This window comes from Centroberyx gerrardi, chromosome 6 (genome assembly GCF_048128805.1).
Source record: "Centroberyx gerrardi isolate f3 chromosome 6, fCenGer3.hap1.cur.20231027, whole genome shotgun sequence".
Classification (NCBI taxonomy): domain Eukaryota; kingdom Metazoa; phylum Chordata; class Actinopteri; order Beryciformes; family Berycidae; genus Centroberyx; species Centroberyx gerrardi.
Genome location: NC_136002.1, coordinates 16,244,367 through 16,264,961, shown reverse-complemented (window position 1 = coordinate 16,264,961; position 20,595 = coordinate 16,244,367). Strand labels below are relative to the sequence as shown.

Genomic DNA, 20,595 nt, shown 5'->3' with positions numbered 1-20,595 from the left:
AAGGAAACTATATTAATGAAGGAGCAGCTTTAATGATAATGATTATATGTGTGAGTGAATATCCCCCAAAGCATTTCTGTCGTTCTTTTTGCATGTTATTGGAAATTGAATAGACATTTCAATCTTGAGGATTTCCTAGTTTGGAAGTTTGGTCCTAAAAAGACTTACTTGACCCTGCTGTGGAAAAAGGGCAAATCAAATCAAATCTTCTTTTCACCTCTACTTCCTCTCTTCCTTCCTCCCTCCATCCCCTCCCTTTCTCCTTTCATCTTGTTTACAGTCTAAGTCAATGTCCCTTTTCTCCCCTCCTATTTCCTTCCTCCTACTCCCCCCCCCCCCCCCCCCCCCCACTCCACACACACACACACACACACACACACACACACACACTCTCACACACACATACACGTACACACACATACACATTTGGAGACAGGTAAATCCTTCTGCATGGATTAACAGGCTGGTTGTTGAGATTAGCAAAACTACGGCGGCTGTGTTATGTCTATCTGTGTGTGTGTGTGGGGTGTGTGTATGTGTGTGTTAATGTAATCCAAAGACATGTTGATCCTGCTCCCACACAAACATCCATAACTGGAGTATGGGGTAAATACACATGCACGATAAGGAAAGGCTGCTGTGATTACCACCTATCCACCAAAAAAGAAAAATTACACTTTAAAAAACTGCCAAAATATGTTCTGATTTTCAAAACACCAGACAAGAGGAGGAAAAGGGACCGAGTTTACAGATTTGTGAACTTTTAGGAGTGTAAACAGACACACACACACACACACACAACCGAGGAGTGTGAGTGTGTTGGGGACAGTATAGGTGCTGGAGCTAATCGTGTGATTCACTCAGCTCTAATTCTGTTATAGACAGGCATGATCCTTCAGAGAGAGAGAGAGAGAGAGAGAGAGAGAGAGAGAGAGACAAAGAGAGAGAGAGAGGTTGTCCTACAGAGAGAGAGAGAGAGACATTATCCTAGGGAGATATTAAAACAAAGGTAGAGCAACAGTAAATAGGGACATACAGAGAGATATATCACAAGACATATATCATCTCGCAATATATCACGAGACAGAAAGAGAGTTAAAAGAGAGACAGGATTCATGATAATAAAGGAGAAAGAAGACAGAAGGAGGAAAAAGAGCGAGGGAGGAAAAAGTGGCGAGATTAAGAGAGAAAGAGGGAGAAGATAGGAGAAAGAGTGAAATCTATATTGATGTGGACAGGCAGGTGATGCCGTCCTACATACGCAGCAAAGGTGCATCGCAGTGACCGCACACACACAGCCACAAACACACACACACACACCTACAGAATGATGTACACAACACACACACACACACACACACACAAGCATCCCATCTGCAAAGCAACAAACAAAACACTTGTCTACCTCGGCATTAGACTGGGGGCTTCCAGCACAAAGTCCATTCCCATTCACATTCCCGTTGGGATTCCCATTCCCGTTGTTGTTTCTGAACCGATCCACAGCATCTCTGTCCATTAATTCTTCTCCTCCGCCGTCTCTCTCTCCTCCTCCGCCGCCTCCTTCATCTCCTGTATTCTCTCCGCTCTCGTTCATTTCCTCCAGAGCGATGCTGAACTGGGCTAGGGTTCGAACCATCTGCAGCATACGGAACGGTCCGTGCGCCCGGACGCACACTCACCTTCGCACATAGACACGCGCAAACGCCCCCCCCCGAAAAACACCTGCCGCCTTTATCTGTTTGTCTGTTTACTCACACAAACTCCGTCTCCATGTCCGCGAGATAATGTCAGCCGCTATGAAAAACAACAACAACAACGACAACACACACCTGAGGGTCGAGGAGGGAGACGGAGACAGAAGGAATCACCACCCTCCCTCACGGTCTTATTCATAACATGAAATAAACATGCTCCTTTCCAGTTGCTTTTTCTGTCCTGCCTTCCCTTCTCTCTTCTCCCGGAAACAATGCTGATCTCTTAATAATTAAATCCTCTCCAATGCAACATCTAGCCGTCATATAGGAGGCGAGTCGTCGGCTCTGCTCTTCCGTAAATTCAGCCTGTGTCTGTGTGTGAGAGTGCGTGTGTTCTGTCAGCAGGTAGGCTTGGCTTCGCAGCTTCTCAGTGTGTGTGTGTGTGTGTGTGTGTGTGTGTGTGTGTGTGTGTGTGTGATGCAGCGCGCACGATATGCGAACGCAAACACACACTTCAGCGTGTATGCATGGGTGTCTGATCTGTTACTACTGCGTGGATCATGTAAGCAAGATCTGGAGGCGTGTCGCAGTGTGTGGAGCACGGAGAGATAGAGAGTGTGTGTCTGCTTGCGTGTGTGTGTGTGTGTTGTGCCCCCCCCCCCCCCCTCCGCGGGTGTGTATAATGAAAGACAGCAGGCAGGGCAGACGCTCACCGCTCAGCTCCGCTCCGCTCAGCCAGACTCTACCAATCCCTCTGCAAGGCGTCGATTCCATCTGACAGATGGGAAGAGGGGGAGGCAGACCGAGCGAATAGAGCTCAGAGCTATCCATCCATCCATCCATCCATCCATCCATCCATCCGTCTCACTCTCAAGCAGGCACAGAATTAGAATGGATAGAAAGGGCACCCATTGGTATACAGTAACATGATGATGTCCTTCGGTAAAACTAAGATAGACGGCAGAGAATCTTGTTTGAGAGTGATCGTCTTTGATAATATCGTCATGGGAACCGTTGTACACTGTGCACAAGACTCAGAAAGCTGCTGTGTTCAACCTAACTGCCGCTCAAATGATGCTTCTGCCATGGCAACATCTGCTTTCTGAATCTCATGCGTAGTACCAATCATTATTTTGATGACAACATTATAAAAATTCCTGTGGTGCCCACTGTAGGGTGTGCCGGCCACATGATCCATTCACAAATATGGCTTTGAATGGGAATGCCCCTTCTATCCTTTCTAATTCTACGCAGGCAGATTTAAGAGCGCACTGAATGGCAGCACCTAGGCAACGCTCACAGATAACCATGACAACAGTGAGCAAGGATGGAAGTTTAACAATTCATAAAGCATGTGCGCCCACAGGAACATGTAGCGGGCAAACATGCACGCACATACAGTATGTGCGCACGCAAACACACACACACACACACACACACATCAGCAGACTGACAAGAATGTGTGAGCATAAAGAACTGCAATCTTAACTAGATCTCCTCATTATCCTGGTGGAGGAAAAAGGGGATTGTGTGTGTGCATGTGTGTGTATGGGTGTGTGTGTACATGCCTGTGTGTGTGTGCACATCTATAGAATCACTTAGAAGCATAGCAGAGTGATAACCGGAAGGGAACGAGCGTCAATTGCCAATTCTTGATGTGCTGCAACGCACATAAAGATTTGATGGTGCAGCACGTCATTTATTACTGTGCATTTCTCTAATTTGACTCCAGGGAAATTAAATAATAGTCATCACTACAATAAAATAAGTGAAATAAAATCACTTCTACTTAGCTGCATAAAACAATTACGCACTCTAGATGAAATTCAAGACCTTTTAAAGACTTTTTTTTTTTAATTTGTTTTCATTTGATTGACTATCATTATCGGTTTTTCATTAATATCCTTAAACTGCAATAAAACATCTAATGAAACCTTGAAACCCAATTTTCATCTTCCATTCATTATATTTATACAATTTCATGGGGGGAAAATATTTTATTAATATTCCCACCCATCCCTATTATGACCAACTCCAACACAAACAATACTTCTCTAACTAAGCCACAGCTTGCATCTAGTGAAAGTGAAGATAAATGGAAGTTTGATGACCATTATGTATTCAAACATTTGTTAAAATATACAAGTTATACAAATTCTACATGAGAATATATGACTATTTTTTATATGGCTAAGACAAAACCATAGCTGAACACCATGAAATGAGAATAACAATGAATAGACTAAAATGATTTGCCGTTGTCCTCAATGGAAACGTGGGTTTTACAGTTCTAAGTTCAGCAGAACTGCCTGGTGTGAGGCGGCTTTTGGGCAGTATGAACCAGAATAGGCTTGGCTCTTTCTCTCCAGCAGAGATCAGATGGTGGCAACAGGAAAGGTCACGAAAGGACATTTAAAGGTCAAGCTCGTGACAGGAAATTGGCCTTTAATCCTTGTCGCCATAGAAACAATAGACTGTTTTGAAGGTCTGGTGACAAAGATCAGAGATGACAATCTCTCATGATGTGTTTTGAAGTGGAGCAGGGAAAAATTAAATACATGTACTCTTAAAACAGAGTCAAGCACACACACACACACACACACAAGCTTACATACATGCAGGTGCTTACAAACATACATAACAACAGAACTGAAAGTGTGCTGGATTGCATTCATTCACACAAAGAAGAACATACACCCACACAGATTCAGGATGCCCTTAAAAAACTACAGTGAGTCAGTGAGAGAGAAACGGGTAAAGACAGAGAAAGAGCTGAGAAAGATACTTGGATATCAGTCCCACCATGCTGATCATCACCATACATACTGAACCTATAGTATTAGTCACATCGCCAACTATTAAGACAAATAAACTGATGATGCAGAGGATGTGTTGGGGACATGACAGGGTGAGGAGAGGGAAAAGCACAGAGAGAGGGAGAGAGAAAGAATGTATTGAGTGTTTCCCTGCTCCTCCTGCTGCTCCTTACAAATGCTGATGATGGCTTTGTGTGCGTGCATGTGTGTGTGTGTGTGTGTATGTGTGTGTGTGTGTGTTGGGGGGGGTGTAGCAGATCAGATAGGGATGACTGAAAAAGAGGCAATACTAGTTTAGCCTTGGTTTTACTCATTTTTCTACCTGTGGGACATTGTGGGGGGCAATTTATGTGTGGACACTTACAAACTAAATAAGTTTTTAATTTGTGGCTTAAAAATGGCTTGTTAGGCTTTAGCACTTCTCATTGAAATTAATGAGCCCCATGTTGCTGACTCACCAGTAGAGCATCTTATTCACCAAATAACAAGTATACAGTGTACAGAAAAATAAAAAGCTAAAATGTGAAATGTCAAAGTATGCCTTTACTCATTCAAAAATCTATCCAGCTCATACTGTTTCTTCCCCAGGTGTGATGCTTTGAAGCCCTGTGAAAACAGGAGAGATGATTCATTCTCTCTCTCTATGTGCATCTCCATGTTTCCGTCTCCATCTCTTTACTCAAGCCCCCATTCAATCTAAGACTCACATGTTCTTCCTTTTCTTTCTCTTCTCTTTACATCTCACCCTTTCAGTAAAAAGCTTTCAGTCTGATTCATGGCCTACCTTCAATGAGTTACAATGTAACCAACAGTAGTTAGAAACATGCTAATTAATATGCATTTATCCAAAGTACCTCCATAGTAACAGTATATTTAAAGTATGGTGGCCCCCTGTATGGATGAAACCCCTAACCATAGAAGTGTTAAGTGTATACCAGTCGCAACCTGCATCAATCCAATTAGATCAGCATCCATGACCTAGCATCTCGTTTCCATAGCAACTTCCTTCGGAGGGCTCACATCCTCAGCATTTCCTGTTTAGTGTTGGACCAATGTGGTTGCTAGGTAGTGAAGGGGAAAGGGGCCATGTGTGTGTGTCTGTGTGTGTGTGTGTGTGTGTGTGTGTGTGTGTGTGTGTGTGTGTGTGTGTGTGTGTGTGTGTGTATGTGCACAGGAGTCAGGAAAAGTGGGTAGCTTGGGGATGCAGCACTCTCCCTGAATGAGTTACCAGCTCATAAGTTGACTGACCCAGATTTCCAAGTGGCGTGTATTCACACACACGCACACACATACACACACACACACACACACACACACACACACAAACACACAGCTTGCATTACAACAAGCAATTTCTCTAACTACAGCTCAAGCTAAATTCTCTCTATGCCATCTTTTCTGGAGATTATTTAAATTTAATTTTTGATTTTTAGTACAGAGTGTAGAGTGGCAGATATGATGAGAAACAGGGAGCGGATGATATCCAGCAATCATCATGAGGCAGATTCAATCTTGCAAGTGAATGGAACGCATGTTAGTCTCTTTGTCTACAGATCCACCAGGATCTGGAAATGCTGCGGCTTGTTAACCACCTTCTAAATAAAGCCAAATTAAAATAACTAACCACAGAGTCTAATGGTTTCAATACCCATCTACCCACACATAGATGCAGCACACAGTACTTACACACATCTACCAGGCAGATACACATACGTGGCTGATCATGAGAGGGTTGTTAAAGCGTTTTTTGCAGCAGTGGCTGAACCTCTTATTTCCTCCCCACCCTGCTAAGAAATGTGTGTGTGTGTGTGTGTGTGTGTGTGTGTCTGTGTCTGTGTGTGTGTGTGTGTGTGTGTGTGTGTGTGTGTGTGTCTGTGTGTGTGTGGTTTAATTCTTGGTTTGCTGCCATGCCTGTCGGTGTTAGCGTCTGGTACAGCTGATGTGTCATCCATATTACATGTTACATTTAAGTCAACAGCAAAAAACATAGTCTCAGTCAGTCTTTTGTGAACACTATGAAGTTTCCTAATCTTTTCTGGTCAAATCCAACATGTGTAACATTGTCTGATGTTGATTAATAGTCTACTGCTGAAAAATATCTGCCAATACTGAGTCTCAACAAGAGAAAATGCTTATAGGCGGCACATGGCAAAAACACTGCTGTGGTCCGTTATCACACGTACACACACACAGACACACACACACATGTTGGGGTAGAGACATGTGACAAGCCTATGATGACACCTGTCAGCATACCCACTAGTTCACAGGTGTGTGTATGCGCATGTGAGAGGGTGAGAGTGTGAAGAGAGAGTGTGAGAGAGAGAGAGCGAGAGAAAGTGGATGCATGGTTACACAAACAGATCAAAACACAGATTTCTCATCACACACCTGTGCATGTGTACTGCTCGTACCGTTTGAGCGTGTGTATGTGTGTGTATGTACAGTTGCCCATCTGGTGTTTCTCACAATAACCCTCATACAGTTACTATACACAGGTACACACACACACACACACACACACACACACACTAAATGAAGTACAAAAAAGTGAGAGTATGTTTTATGTACTAGAAGCCACGTCGTTCACCTGTTGCCAGGTGTGTGTGTGTGTGTGTGTGTGTGTGTGTACAGCAGGTGTGTGGAGCTCCTGCTGGTGTCACGGTGATTATCTTCCCCCATGTCAATGCTGAGTGACAGGATAATGAGAGATGGTTCCAGGAAAAAGATGATTCCCACCACTACCTGCACCATGGGGGGTCCCAATAAAACTCTCTCTCTCTCTCTCTCTCATGCACACACACACACACACACACACACACTCTCTCTTTGCCTGTTCTCTCGCTCCATATTATTGATTCCTCTCTGCGTTCTGCCTCTTTTTCTCTTCATCTCTCTGTCTCTTGGTTCATCTTTGTCTGTCTCATCTTCTCTCTCATTCTCACAATAACAGAAAGATCGGCTCAGAAAAATAATGTTCAAGAATATTTCATCGATTTATAATCTAACCCTCACACACACACAGACTGATAGCTGGAGGCTTTGACTAAGAGTGTGTACTCGAATTCTGCAGATGATAGTTTTATATTGAATGGGAGAATTTTAGGGTTTTAGGGTGTTCTATCCATATCAAACGATGTGTCATAAGCATTCATGAGCACACACACACACACACACACACACACACTATCCACAAGGGGGCAGTAGTCATACTGAGAAGTCATTACACAGTGTGTCAGTGTTGTTTCTTCCACAGAATCAAGTTAAAATCATTACTAGATAAAACACTATTAGAACTCATTCAGAAACCTTCATTCAAACAGATTTCTTCAATGAAAAATAAGATTTGGATATTTCCCATTTGCCTTTGGGCGGTCAGATAAAACACCAGTCAGAAAGTGTTTAATAGGCAGGGAAACCAATGCATGTTATCAGATTCAGCTATGATTAGTGTCAAACTGTAATGTGTGTGTGTGTGTGTGTGTGTGTGCCAGAGAGAAAGAGACACAGAGAAAGAGAGAGAGAGAGAGAGACAGAGAGAAACAGAGAGAGCGCACAGGTAACCAGATCTACTTGCTCTCCAAATACGCCCTTATGGGACGGGGTGGATTTGTGTGTGTGTGTGTGTGTGTGTGTATGTGTGTATGTGTATAGGTGTATGTGTGTGTGTGTGTGTGTGTGTGTGTGTGTGTGTGTGATACATGCGCCGTGAAAAGAGTCTTTGTCCCTGAGAGGTGAGGTTGAGGCAAAGAGAGGATTGGTGCTTGGACTGACACACACACGTGCATACACACACACACACACACACACTTACTAACACACAGGCACCCAAGAAGAATATTCCTCCATTCTCTGACACACATGGATACACACACGTGAAGACACCTAAGAAGATGACCTGATATATTGAGGATTTGTTTTGACAGAAGGGAGAAAGAAGCAGCACAGAGTCGATATAAGATTCCTCAAAAACAATTAAAACTTGTTTGCCTCTGAAGTCAATTACTGTACAGGACGACCTTCTGAAGGGACGGGATGTGTTGTGTCCAAAAACCTCTTCCTCAAATGATCTAGAACTACATAAACGCACTGTAAAATACTTGATTTGAAATGTAGTGGAGTAAAAGTATGAATGCCCCTAAAAGAGTACTGCAGAATATCAGATATTATATGATGCGTATTACTTTAAAATCTCATTTATATCCACGAAATTTGAACACGTGTTCCCACACTCAAATTGGGCACAAAATGTAAGGACTTTTCAATGACTTTCAAGGCCTTGTTTTGTGAATTTCAAGGACTCAAAATTGGCATGACATTGATCAAAATTAGACATCATAGGGGCCTCATTTATTATTCAGGACCTATTATTCATTGATGAAATTGGATGCTATTTTTTAAAGCCATCCATTCAATTTAAAAAACTTCTTTTTCTCATATCCATACATTTTCAAGGCCCGTGGAAACCTGTTGAAAGCACAGAAATTTCTGTATTTCTGTGAAAATATGTGATAATGCCATTACAGAAATCAGTGCTTTTTGAGTTTCACATTATTAAACATTACACTTACACATGCAACAATTCTCATCTTCACAGAACCAACATCAGCATCCAACAGCAGCCGTCTGAGTTGAACCATAAGAGATTACCATGACAGACCGGGAGGTGCTTTCTATCCGTTCTCAATCTACGCCCTTGATTTCCAGCCCTACCGCGGTCTGTAATCTGACGTCCCCATCCGCTTCCTGTCCAGCAGCCCTATCCCACAATGCACTGGGCTCCGGAGATAGCCATCAGCCGCAGAGACCGGTCTTAACCCCGACACCGCTCCGGAAATACCTTCCATCTCTCTCCTTCTCTCATCCTTCCCCGATCTTGTCCTTTCCCCCGCCCTTTGCCATCCCTTTCTCTCTTGTTTGCTTCTAAAATTCCTCCCATGTCTCTTATACTCCCTCCTTCACTTCCCTAATCAGGCTGTTCCTCTCCTTTTCTGTCATACACATACACACACAACACACACACACACACACACACACTGTTATTTTTAGGAGATGTACCAATAACAGGGAACTTGGAGAGACTGTAAACTGGATTTCCTTTCCCCTCTCTGTCTCTCTCTCTCTTTCTCTTTCTGTCTTTTCTCTCTCTCTCTCTCTCTCTCTCTCTCTCTCCATCTCTCTCGCTCTTCCCTCACTCCCTCTCACAGGAAACCGTGTCTCATAAAAGATGCACACAGTGTTACTGTTGGCCCCTCGGCAGCACACGGGCACGCTCTCTCACACTCATCCCCCAGCGCAGGGATGTGTGTGTATAGCGGTTTGAGAAGGAAAAAGGGGGGGGGGGAAGAATAGAGAAAGAGGGATGAAGAAGAAGAGATGATGGCGAGAAGGGGGCAAGAGAGAGAGAAAGAGGGAGAGAGAAAGGGAGACAGATCCAGACGGACAGATCCAGACAGAGGCTTAGTGAAATTTCAGTGTAGAGCGAGCAGACAGTCGGTTAGTCAGCAGCGCTCCTGGCAGATTGGACTGTTATAATACTACAGCTTAGCCAAGGCTAAACACTATACTGTGGATTAGGCCAATCTCTCTCTCTCTCTCTCGTTTCCCCCTTAGTACTTTATCCTCTCTCTTTCTCCCCCTCTCTCGTCCCTCTTTCCCTCTATCCCTCTTTCTCTCCATTTCCCCTCTTTCTTGGCATTCCTGACCCCTCACGGCCTAAAATCCTTGTATGTGTGTATTTGTGCATAAGTGTGTGTGTGTGTGTGGGGGGGAGCTGGTTTCCACCACCCCCCCAACATGGAAAAGAGTAATGCAGCAATAAATGAAGTGTCTTATTAGGGCTTTGGGCCACCAAAACATTAAGTGTGCTCTTTAAGAGGTTGAATGGACCTAAACTTTTCCAGGAAAATACTGTCTGACAACATATTGCAGCTTTGAGACCGACAAAGACTGGGACACAAGAGTTTGTATGTGTGTGTGTGTGTGTGTGTGTATACCATAGACAGCAAAAGAGCCAGAAACAGGAGAAGTGTCTAAGCTCAACTGATGATTGGTCAGAGAACAACAACAACACAAGGTAACCTCGATCTCTGTCAAACGCATGCACGCACACACACACACACACACACACACACACACACACACACACACAGTGACATAATAATGCACCAGAACAAAGGCAGATCTCATTAGACTGTAGCTGGATGGAGAGAATACACGGAGGAATACAAAGATGGAGGAAGGGAGGAAAGGATTAAAAGAAATGGGTGTAACAGGGCAGAGAGGAGGTAGAGAAAGAAACACAGAGAATAAGGCGTTAAAAGGAGGAAAGAAAGAGAGCGAGGATAAGGAGGAGGGAATTTTTCGCCTGTTTTCATTCAGGGAAGGTCTGCTGAGCATTCATGCAGCAAAGCTCTGCTCCACACTCGTACAGTCGCACCCTTTCACACCTGGGAGCTGTGCAGCGCAACTGTTGGCCACTGAGCAGCTTCACTAGAACCTGACATGCCTTGCTCAAGGGCGCATCGGCAGCAGTGAATGAAGAAGCCCACCCGGATTCCCAACAAACCTGCTGCTCTAGACTTAAGGCTACGGACTGAATAAGGAGCGGAGGAAAAGAAAAAGGAAAGAGAGAAGAGGGGGAGATACTTGGTGATGAATGGTTGATTGCAATGACCAAAAAATGCTTGCTTTGGGGCGGGGGGGTTTCTGTTTATCAATTTTGTAGGATTAGTGTTGCACGTCAAATGAGTAGGCCGTAGAACAACTCTTGTAAGAACACACACATACGACACACACACACTTTCAGTTTAGACAGGAAGGCAGGTGTGTTGGGGGAGAGAGAAAAGGAGAGAGTGAGATCAAGCTCTGTTATCATTGGCTGGTCAGTTGCTATGTAACACAGGTTGCCACAGAAACATCTGAATGGAACAGAAAGTATGAATGAGAAAGACAAAAAGACCCAAGATATATGTTCATCTATTCATAGTATTCTGTTACACCACCACACGGCCATCTTGGTAGGAAAGTAACAGGTGATTATAATCAAACGACAGCCACAGCCAATGCGCTGTGTTTATGGTAAAGCACCATATTGGTAGGAAATACATGTGACATCATGGGAATACTATGAACAGAGCTGCAGTTGCGTCACAAATGTCCTGTCAGCCACATCTGGTGCCGTCATGCAGGTCCACTGGAGAATTGGCTGTTCACCAATGACGGCTAAATATAACAACCGGGTTAGAGAAAGAGAGATACCTGAAAAAGATTGTCATGGTGTGGGTGAAATTCAATTAAGTAATACTGTAAGTAAAAGTGAATAGTCGGATATGGTAGATTTGCTTCCAAATTTAGGTTACTCTGACATTTAGCCTGGGTCTCTACTCCAAAGCACAAGTTGTAGCTTGAAGACAGTCAGCATAGTTAGCCTGAACAAACATCTGCTTTTTGCCATTATTACCCAGGTAACTAGCCAGCAGGCTAATATCAAAGCAATTGATGTTGATGTTAACATGCGACTACAAGCCACCACTAACACTAGCTTCTACTAGATGTTAGCTAGCTAGCTAGTATGCAAATATGTGTTTAGAACAAGACAGTGATGATTAGCTGACCAGTGGCTACTATGGTTAGCTAGCTAACAAGTTGACCAGATACATGGTGCCATGCCATTGTTCCGACGGCCCATTATTCCGAAACCCCAATAGTCCGAAAACTCCATGCCTGGCTCCATCCACAACCGTGGCTTCTGACAGCCTTGACCGTCAGCTTGCTCTAACCCTAACCTCAGTGACCCCATGCCTCAACCCAACCACCTCCGGGATAACGGGCTGTCGGACAAATGGGCTTTTCGGTCCAATGGGTGGACATTTTTCTGACTATTGGGGTTTCGGAATAATGGGCCGTCGGAACAATGGGCAGTCCCCAGATATATCAGTGGCAAAATGATCACTTCCCTGAACATCGCAGGAATTAAGCACGTCTTTTAAATTCTGCTGAGACAGACAAGTTGTACGTTAAGCAATGAGCATCTTGTTCCACCAGCTGAATGTGTATTCACTCGCAACTTGGGTCTAAAGTCTACACTACGTTACACTGAAACTAGTATTTAGCTGCATCATGGAGACTTAAGGTAAGTTAATATTAGCAAACTAAGTTAATATTAGCTACCTCAAAATTGCATTTACCTGGTGTCCTAGGTGTAAATCTGCCTAATTAGATGGCTAGAATGAAAACCAGCAGGACTTCTTGTGGTTTTCAAAAGACCAGGATTGAAAAGTAGGGGGAAAAAAGAGGGAGGAGAGGAGGAGGGAGGGACAGAGGTTGGAAAGACAAGAGGGTTAACAGAAAGGAGTGTAATTCTTGCTGCAACAAGGAATCAATAAGTGAGAGATTAAACAGCAGACACACAAACAGCTGTGGAAAACAGAGGGCTAGCAAGACAGAGCGAGAGAGAACATCCATTTGATTTATGGCCTTTGTACACTGTGTCTCTAGGGAAGAAAACACACCAAGACACACACACAGCAATTTTTGACCCACTGAGTTTCAAACTGTGTGTGTGTGTGTGTGACAGGGAGAGAGTGAAAGAGAGAAATAGAGAGAGAGACGTCAAACATAAGAGCTCCTTCCTGTTCGTCATCCATGTGAACAGAAGAGGACCTGAGTGAGACCATGCCCCCCCCACCCCCCACCCCCACCCCACCCCCGTGTGTCCTGCCCCCACTGGGAGAGAACTAAAAAAGGGAAAAGTTTTCTTTATCTCTGCTACACACACAGACACAGAAACACACGCACACACACACACACACATGCTCAGATACCGGATACTCCCAGGAAAGGGGATCCGTTTATAACTACTCACAAGAAACACACACATTCCATTACATGTGCACACACACACACAGAAAAATACAGTGGCCACAGGGGGCACACTCTGTCATCTGTACACATTAACCAGCACTTAGTCAAAATATTCATTAACAGTAAACCACAGTGAGCTGCCCGACTCCCCACAACAAACCAAACAGCACTCCGATAAGTTTGATCCAACTCCGGCAAAATAATAAGAATAAGAATAATACACAAGTGAAGAAGAGGACAGCAGCAGAAGCCATAAGTGAGGCTGTGGGAGACAAACCCTGGTTAGGCTGATGGAGGGGCGTAAGGTTACACCAACAAACCAATATCATGGAACAATAGTGGAAAGAGAAACACTATCACATGAAAGCACGTCTGCACAAATAGGTCTGAAGAAGTGATTTAAAAGATGACACTGATTCAACTATTCAATTCAACGATTGCTGGTTTCCCGCAGAAACCTCATATTGCCAAATATTGTTATCAGCAGCTACAGTGCAGAAAATGGCTTATACAACCCTGGGGTCACGCCAAACCACTGAAAACACATTATGAAATGTCAAATATACATGGGGGCCGCCAATAGGGCTTCGCTAACCCTTTGGATTTTGGAAAACGTTTTGAGATACAAAGTGTTTGCAGGACAGTGTCAATAAATGAACCGTGACTGTAAAATCAGTTGCATAACAGTCACCACAAGACAAAGCAGAAAATAACAGCCTTTGTCACATTCTATCAGTGCGAGTGGAAGTTCCGCTTTGTTTACTTATACTCTAAATTGCAATCGACTTATTTCCTAATGGCCTTACACTGCTGTGAACAATGTGTTTGGACTGGGCTAATATTAACGGTCTATTTGAACAGGGACTGGTAAGCGGTAGAACATTTAGTTAATGAGTACTCATGAGTAAACCAGAGGAGGAAAGAAAGGGTTTTACACTTTAGAAATGGTAGAGAAAACTTGCTAAAAACTGGGTGTGTGCTGCCTTCTGAGAGAGAGAAAGAGAGAGGCTGATTCAGCCAGAGAGACTGGGAGAGAAAGAAAGAGTAGGAAGGACGAGGTAGAAAAAGAGAGAAAGAGAGTGCAGGGAGCAGGGTAAGAGAGCATAATGCCGTGCAAACTAAAAAGGAAGGCGATAGCGTGAATAAAGACGGCGAGAGAAAGGGAGAACTGCCAATGAACTTCAGCAGAGTGAGAGAGAACGAGAAAGAGGGAGAGAGGAAAAGAGACCCCCTGTTTCAACCCTACCCAATTCCCTCTCGCTCTCTCCTTATATGGCAGTATGCGTGTGTGTGTGTGTGTGTGTGTGTGTGTGTGTGATACGGGCTCAGTCCCAGTGTTGCTCTCAGAGGGAGCGATTAGATCAGCGAGCATTGCACCCTGCACGCACACGCTCACACGCATGCACACACACACACACTCAAACTAAAGGTTCCCTTTCCCTGCCATTTGTACCCAGCCCCCTCTGCCCAGTTTCACCACTCTGCACAATGCAAACCCCAACACCCACTCCAAGGGAATACTAAAAATGCCTATAGCATTCAATATACACTTCATCAAAAGTAGGTGACATTAAAATGAATGTCTACTACCAGGTCCTCACTAATGTAGTATATATTGAACAAAATTTGGCAAATAATTGCTCTACAGAAACCTCAACCTGTAGTTAAGTCAAGTTTAAATGAAATAAAAATTGGCAAACAACTGTTCTTTAGAAACCTTGCATTTCCAGCCACCGGCCACAGAACAATCTAAAACAAGGTTTCTTTTTCAATTTGGGACCAAAATGGGAGTTTGCATCTCAGTCCCTTGGGCCCAGTCTAATGAAAACATGCCCAACTCTTCATGTGGCAACAAGTAGGATGATGCACCATTTTAGGTCTTCAGCCGGAATTTAAAACCAGCCTCAGAACAATCGAGAAGAACCAAACTTTAAACTCTAAACTAGGAGAAAGGCAGGGAAGAGGGGAGGGAGTGAGAAGGGCGGGGAGGAAGAGAAGAGAAGAGAAGAAAAAAAAGACGAGATTACATCACGATCGGCCTGTTTATGGGTACGGATCCTCAGATGGGACAAAAATAACCCCTGGGACCTCTGCCTCAGAATGGAAGGAATCGTAGGAAGCCAAAATCCTCTCATTCTTTTCTTCTTTTTTTCATCTTCCCCTCCCTCCTTGTTTCCTACCTCGCTTGCACAGGTCTGCTTTCCAGAATGTTCTGGCCCAAGCCCAAAGGACTGAAACGCAGGAATCCAGGTGGCATGCACGCGCGCACACACACACACGCATGCACAAAATGCATGCACCCACACATGCAAGGAGGAATGCACACGTAAACATACATACATGAGGGCAGACAGATCAAAACTTTTAACGAAATGTGATCTTTTAATGATGATTTTTCAGTGCAACTTCTATGTGACTCCATATTTTATTTGAATTTAAAGTTCATATATGGTCCTTTATATTCTCAGAGAATGTGCACATCTGTTTCTGTTTCCATTAATCTATTAGTTGTGTAATGTCTGAACGTCCAAGCACCCTCGGGTGTGCTACCATGCAAGGGAGTAAGAGCAGAACAGGTGGGGCAAGGAGAAAGAAAAAGAAAGCAGTGAATAAAGGATGATGTGAGTAAATCATTATATATCTCAAACAATGTAGCTAAATTCTCTTTAGTGGCTCTGCTCATTTGTCCTGTGATGGAAACTGCCCTTGAATGGATGAAGTATTTCCTAACTAAACAGCAGTGAAACCTCCAAACCAACAGACGAGAGGAGAGAGGACAGGAAAGACGGAAACAAGAGAGGGCAGAAAATAGAACCGGTGGCAGCGACAGGAGACGACAACAAAGTCAGAGCGACAAATCTCTTCTCCTCCAGTTCTCCTGTTTTCTCATGCCATCTTTCCCCCCACCTCCCAACATCTTGTCATTTTTCTTTCCCTCCCTACATCGTTCCCATTTCTCCTCTCACAGAGGGAGAGGGAGAGAGGGAGAGAGAGAGAGAGAGTGAGAGAAAGAAAAGTTTGTTTTTCCGGAGAGGACAACATTCCCAGGCCTGTACCATTCCTCTCCCTATTAATAGAGCACGCACACAGATATACACACACACACACACACACACACACACATCCAACCCAAACACCCACTCCTCCTCAATCACTATAGTTACTGTGGAAAACACAAGCCAAGACCAGGGCCCATGTCTCCATGTTTTAGCCCCCAATTGCACACATGCAAAGTTTCCAACTATCTGATTAAGCACCACAACCGTTGACACCAAGTTATGTCATCTCACCAGAGAGAGGGAGAGAGAGACAGAGAGAGAAAGAGAGAGAGAGAGAGAGAGAGAGAGAGAGAGAGAGAGAGAGAGAGAGAGAGAGAGAGAGAGAGAGAGAGATCTTAAGGCAGCAGTTTGACCCTGTGACCTGCAGTCAGGCTGTGACTGAATCACCACTGCTTGTACACACACACACACACACACACACACACACACACACACACACGGTTTTATTATTTAACCCACATACTTGAGACAGTAAAGTCAGTCAGTCAGTCAGTCAGTCAATCAGCCAGCCTATAAATCAGTTTGCGATGCACCTTTCACATACACAACCCAGGAATATTACTGCATGCTGGCAATTCACACTGAGCCTCACTGACGGTCAACTCATGTATTTCCTGGTTCACTAGTCTGGTGTGAAGGGAATAAGAGAGTCAGTGTGACAGCCAACAAGTCAGTCAGCCAGCCCTTGGCGAGGACTCTCCCCCTCCCTCCCTTGTTAACAAACTTCGGTTTGCCAGGACTCCAGGCCTATCATTAGCAAGATTAGTGTCTCAACCTTGCTGTCAGCTGGCTGGCTGTTAACTCTCTGTTAGGTTAATGCATGTAGTATTTAGCTGTCAGAGAGGTGAGAAAAAGGTGAGAGCTGAGAGGTCAGAGTGCTGGTGTCAAACTGGAGGCCGCTCATCTCAGACCGCAGCGAGCAGCGTTTCTCAAAACTATGGTTCAGGACCTGAAGTGGGTTTCAGACTTGTATATTGGTGGGTCTCTACATGACAGGAGTAGTGCTATATTTTAATGAGCCTGGTCCCAAAGCAAGACTGCATCTCTCAAAACTGGATCCAGGGATGCAAATGTAAAAAAAAAAAAAAAGTTCAAGAATCTATGTTAATATACCTAAAAATGTACATGGCAAAATAAATTCTGGAGTGGGTATTACATTTTAAAGCTGTACTATAGGCAACTTTGCACGTTGGTGGCTCCATATGGCAGCGAGCAAAAATTTCAACTTTAATACCCAGAAATCATGTACTGCAATGTCAGTAAACTCATATTTACCAACCCGGCCAGTCTGTGATTGTTTTACACCAAAGGATACCAAAGGGACGAGAGGCAGAAGATCTAATGTTGTTGAGTCCAGCTCTCTCTAGACAGAATGCTTCCTCGCTGCTGTTTAGGAGACACTATTTCACTTAAAGTTTGGATTTGTCTCTTCCTGCGGACAAAGAAGTGTTCATACCCAACACCAGCTTTTCATTTGGGCAAACAGGGCAAATCTACATGGTCTGAGTTAGGGTGGATGGGACGCTCTCGTCTATTGCAGCCCCACTTTGTGACTTAGGCTGTTAAAATGGGCGTGTTTTTACATAGAATTCTTGCTTAGCTCTTGCTTGCTTTAACCAATTACCTGACATAAATACTTGTGATTGACAAGAAGGTCAGGGTTCAGAGGTTAGAAATAGTTTCAAAAGTTTTTTCCTGGACCCATAATAAGCTGTCAAGAAAATCCAAAGCCTTGTGTTAAGACAGAGCACAATGAGTCTAACTGCAAGCCTTGCTGATTTCAGAGGCACAACTCTTTCTAGCTAGACGGCTCTGGGAAAAACCGAAGATTGTGCATAATCATGGCCTCAGTAAAACCTCCTCAGCTGCCTCCCATGTCTCCCATGACATACAAAATCATAATTCAAGAATAACCTACATCGAGATTAAACATGAGAAAAACTGTTGATGTAATACATTCTGAGATGAAGTAATAAAATCACATCATTACATTAATTAACGATTATTACTTCATAAGGGGTGTAAGATATTTGTAACTGATGGGGTAAATATAATTTTGACTAATAATGTCATAACTCATGAGGATAAAAAGAATGTGATCACTTGGGTTATTACATCATTGGTCAATACTATTATTACATCATCAGATAAAAATATGTTACACCCCTTATGAGGTAATAAGCGCTGGTTAATGTAATAAAATGTTATAACATTATCCAACAATTTATTACATTAACAGGTTTTATTACAATTTCAACCCATTCAGAGGGATAATTTTATAGCATTTTGACAAGCTGTTACATTATCAGTTGCTTATGAATACCAATTTTCAGAAATTCCTATAAAATGTAGGAATAATAACACAAAACATTCTTAGAACGCAAAGCCTTGGATACATTATTTCTAAGCAGCCTCTTTCGTGTGTGTGTGTGTGTGTGTGTGTGTGTGTGTTTTAGGGAGGTTTGGTGAAATCTACTATCCCTCAAGGAGTGTTTCTATTTAGGTCTAAAATGCTTTGCCATGCACACACAAGCACACACACACACAAGCACACACACACACACACACACACACACACACACACACACACACACACACACACAGAGTCAAGAGAGAGTCTTTTATGGCTGAAGGGCTGTTCAGTCTGTCAATACGATCCAGATGTGAGCGCTGCAGGAGAGAGGATAAAAATAGAGAGAGAGGTGAGGGAGAGAGACAGAGAAAGAAAATGAGACAGAGACAGAAAGAAAGCGAGAAAGAGAGAGAGAGGGAGAGAGAGAGCAGACAGAAAAAAGAAAAACAGGCAGACGGAGAAACAATGATCTCAGTGGGAGAGGGGGGATAAACATATGAGACAGACGGACAGACAGACAAAAGAGGGTCAGGGGTGAATGGAAAGGTGCACAAACCCCTGGGGGAGGGAGGGGGGGAGATAGAGAGAGAGAGAGAGAGAGGGAGAGAGAGAGAGACAGACAGACAGATAGACAGACAGACAGAGCTGGAGAGAGAGAGATGTAAGAAAAGATGTAAACTGGATTTGTTTTATTGTCCCAGCATTCCACTCTCCTTCTCTTCTCTCAAACAGAAACACTAGCCCCTCTGATGTCACCGCATTCCAATGGCAACATACACACACACACACACACACCCGTCCCACACACGGTTGCCGTGGACAACCAAGGGAACACGTAAGGGCGGCCATCATCCAACGATTCTAAAAAAGTGCGCAGCTCCGTCACTGTCAGACCTAAACACAACGTTGGTCGCTAAACCAAAAGTGCTTTGAACCTTTTGAAGTATGGGAGCTCCCACTGTCTCCTCTCTCTCTGACCGGCACATCAAGGGAGCTGCACAACGGTAGTGTACTATGGTCAAATGCCTCCCCCAAACCCACTTCCTGCCCTGCCCTCTCAATGGAGATAATTATGGTTCCTGCGAGAAGGATAACAGAGACCAAGTAGCTCCTTAAAAGGCAGCATCCATGTTGTTTTCACCTCTGTGCACATTTTTCAAATTAAAGCCAATACCGCATGTTTTTCAAATATAAAGCATATGCTTTTCAAGTCTGTATGAAGGAGTGCAGAAGCAGAAGCCCTTTATTATCTTTATGGCATTTCTTTTGCTTTATTAGAAAGCGTGCAGGAGAGATGGAACAGAGAGAGGGATGGGATGCCACAAAGCTCATTGTGGGCTGGATTTGAACCCACAACAATACAGGCTTATTGAGACACCAATACGCTCCATGAGGCCCCTTATTGTTCACATTTCCCTGCTGGTTAGAATGACATAATACATTTCATTAGAAACCTTGACTGCAATAGATGGCAGCAAAGCCTGAATGTGTCAGGTATTATAATGCCATATTTCATTTTAGGTCCATACGCACTGGATGCTATAACTGATCTGCATCAGCAGCACTGGCCCCTGCATTTCTACACCATGATGGTAACATTGCCATATAAAATTTTCTTGAGTGACATTAAAGTTTACATGGTCTGTACTACATTGTGTTTCACATATTTAGACACTGTCTAGGAGACATTTTAGGTCCTATTTCCTTGAAATAGGTCAGAGTTCACTGTAGCTCCAGAGACCTCACACAGGGTTTCCCATTAATGTATTAAACTGTGTGCGGTCTTTGCCTTCATAAAACTCAGTCTT

At 43.7% G+C, this 20,595-nt stretch overlaps 2 protein-coding genes across 2 annotated transcripts in view; both read right to left on the bottom strand.

Moving 5' to 3' along the window:
* Window positions 1-1,307, bottom strand: part of relt (RELT TNF receptor) — a 73,363-nt gene extending 72,056 nt beyond the window's left edge. The window contains exon 1 of the mRNA XM_078284067.1: window positions 1,297-1,307. The gene's annotated coding sequence lies outside the window, so the exon portion shown is untranslated. The remainder of the gene's footprint in view (window positions 1-1,296) is intronic.
* arhgef17 (Rho guanine nucleotide exchange factor (GEF) 17) overlaps window positions 1-20,595 on the bottom strand; it is a 76,972-nt gene that overhangs the window by 33,760 nt on the left and 22,617 nt on the right. The window lies entirely within an intron of this gene.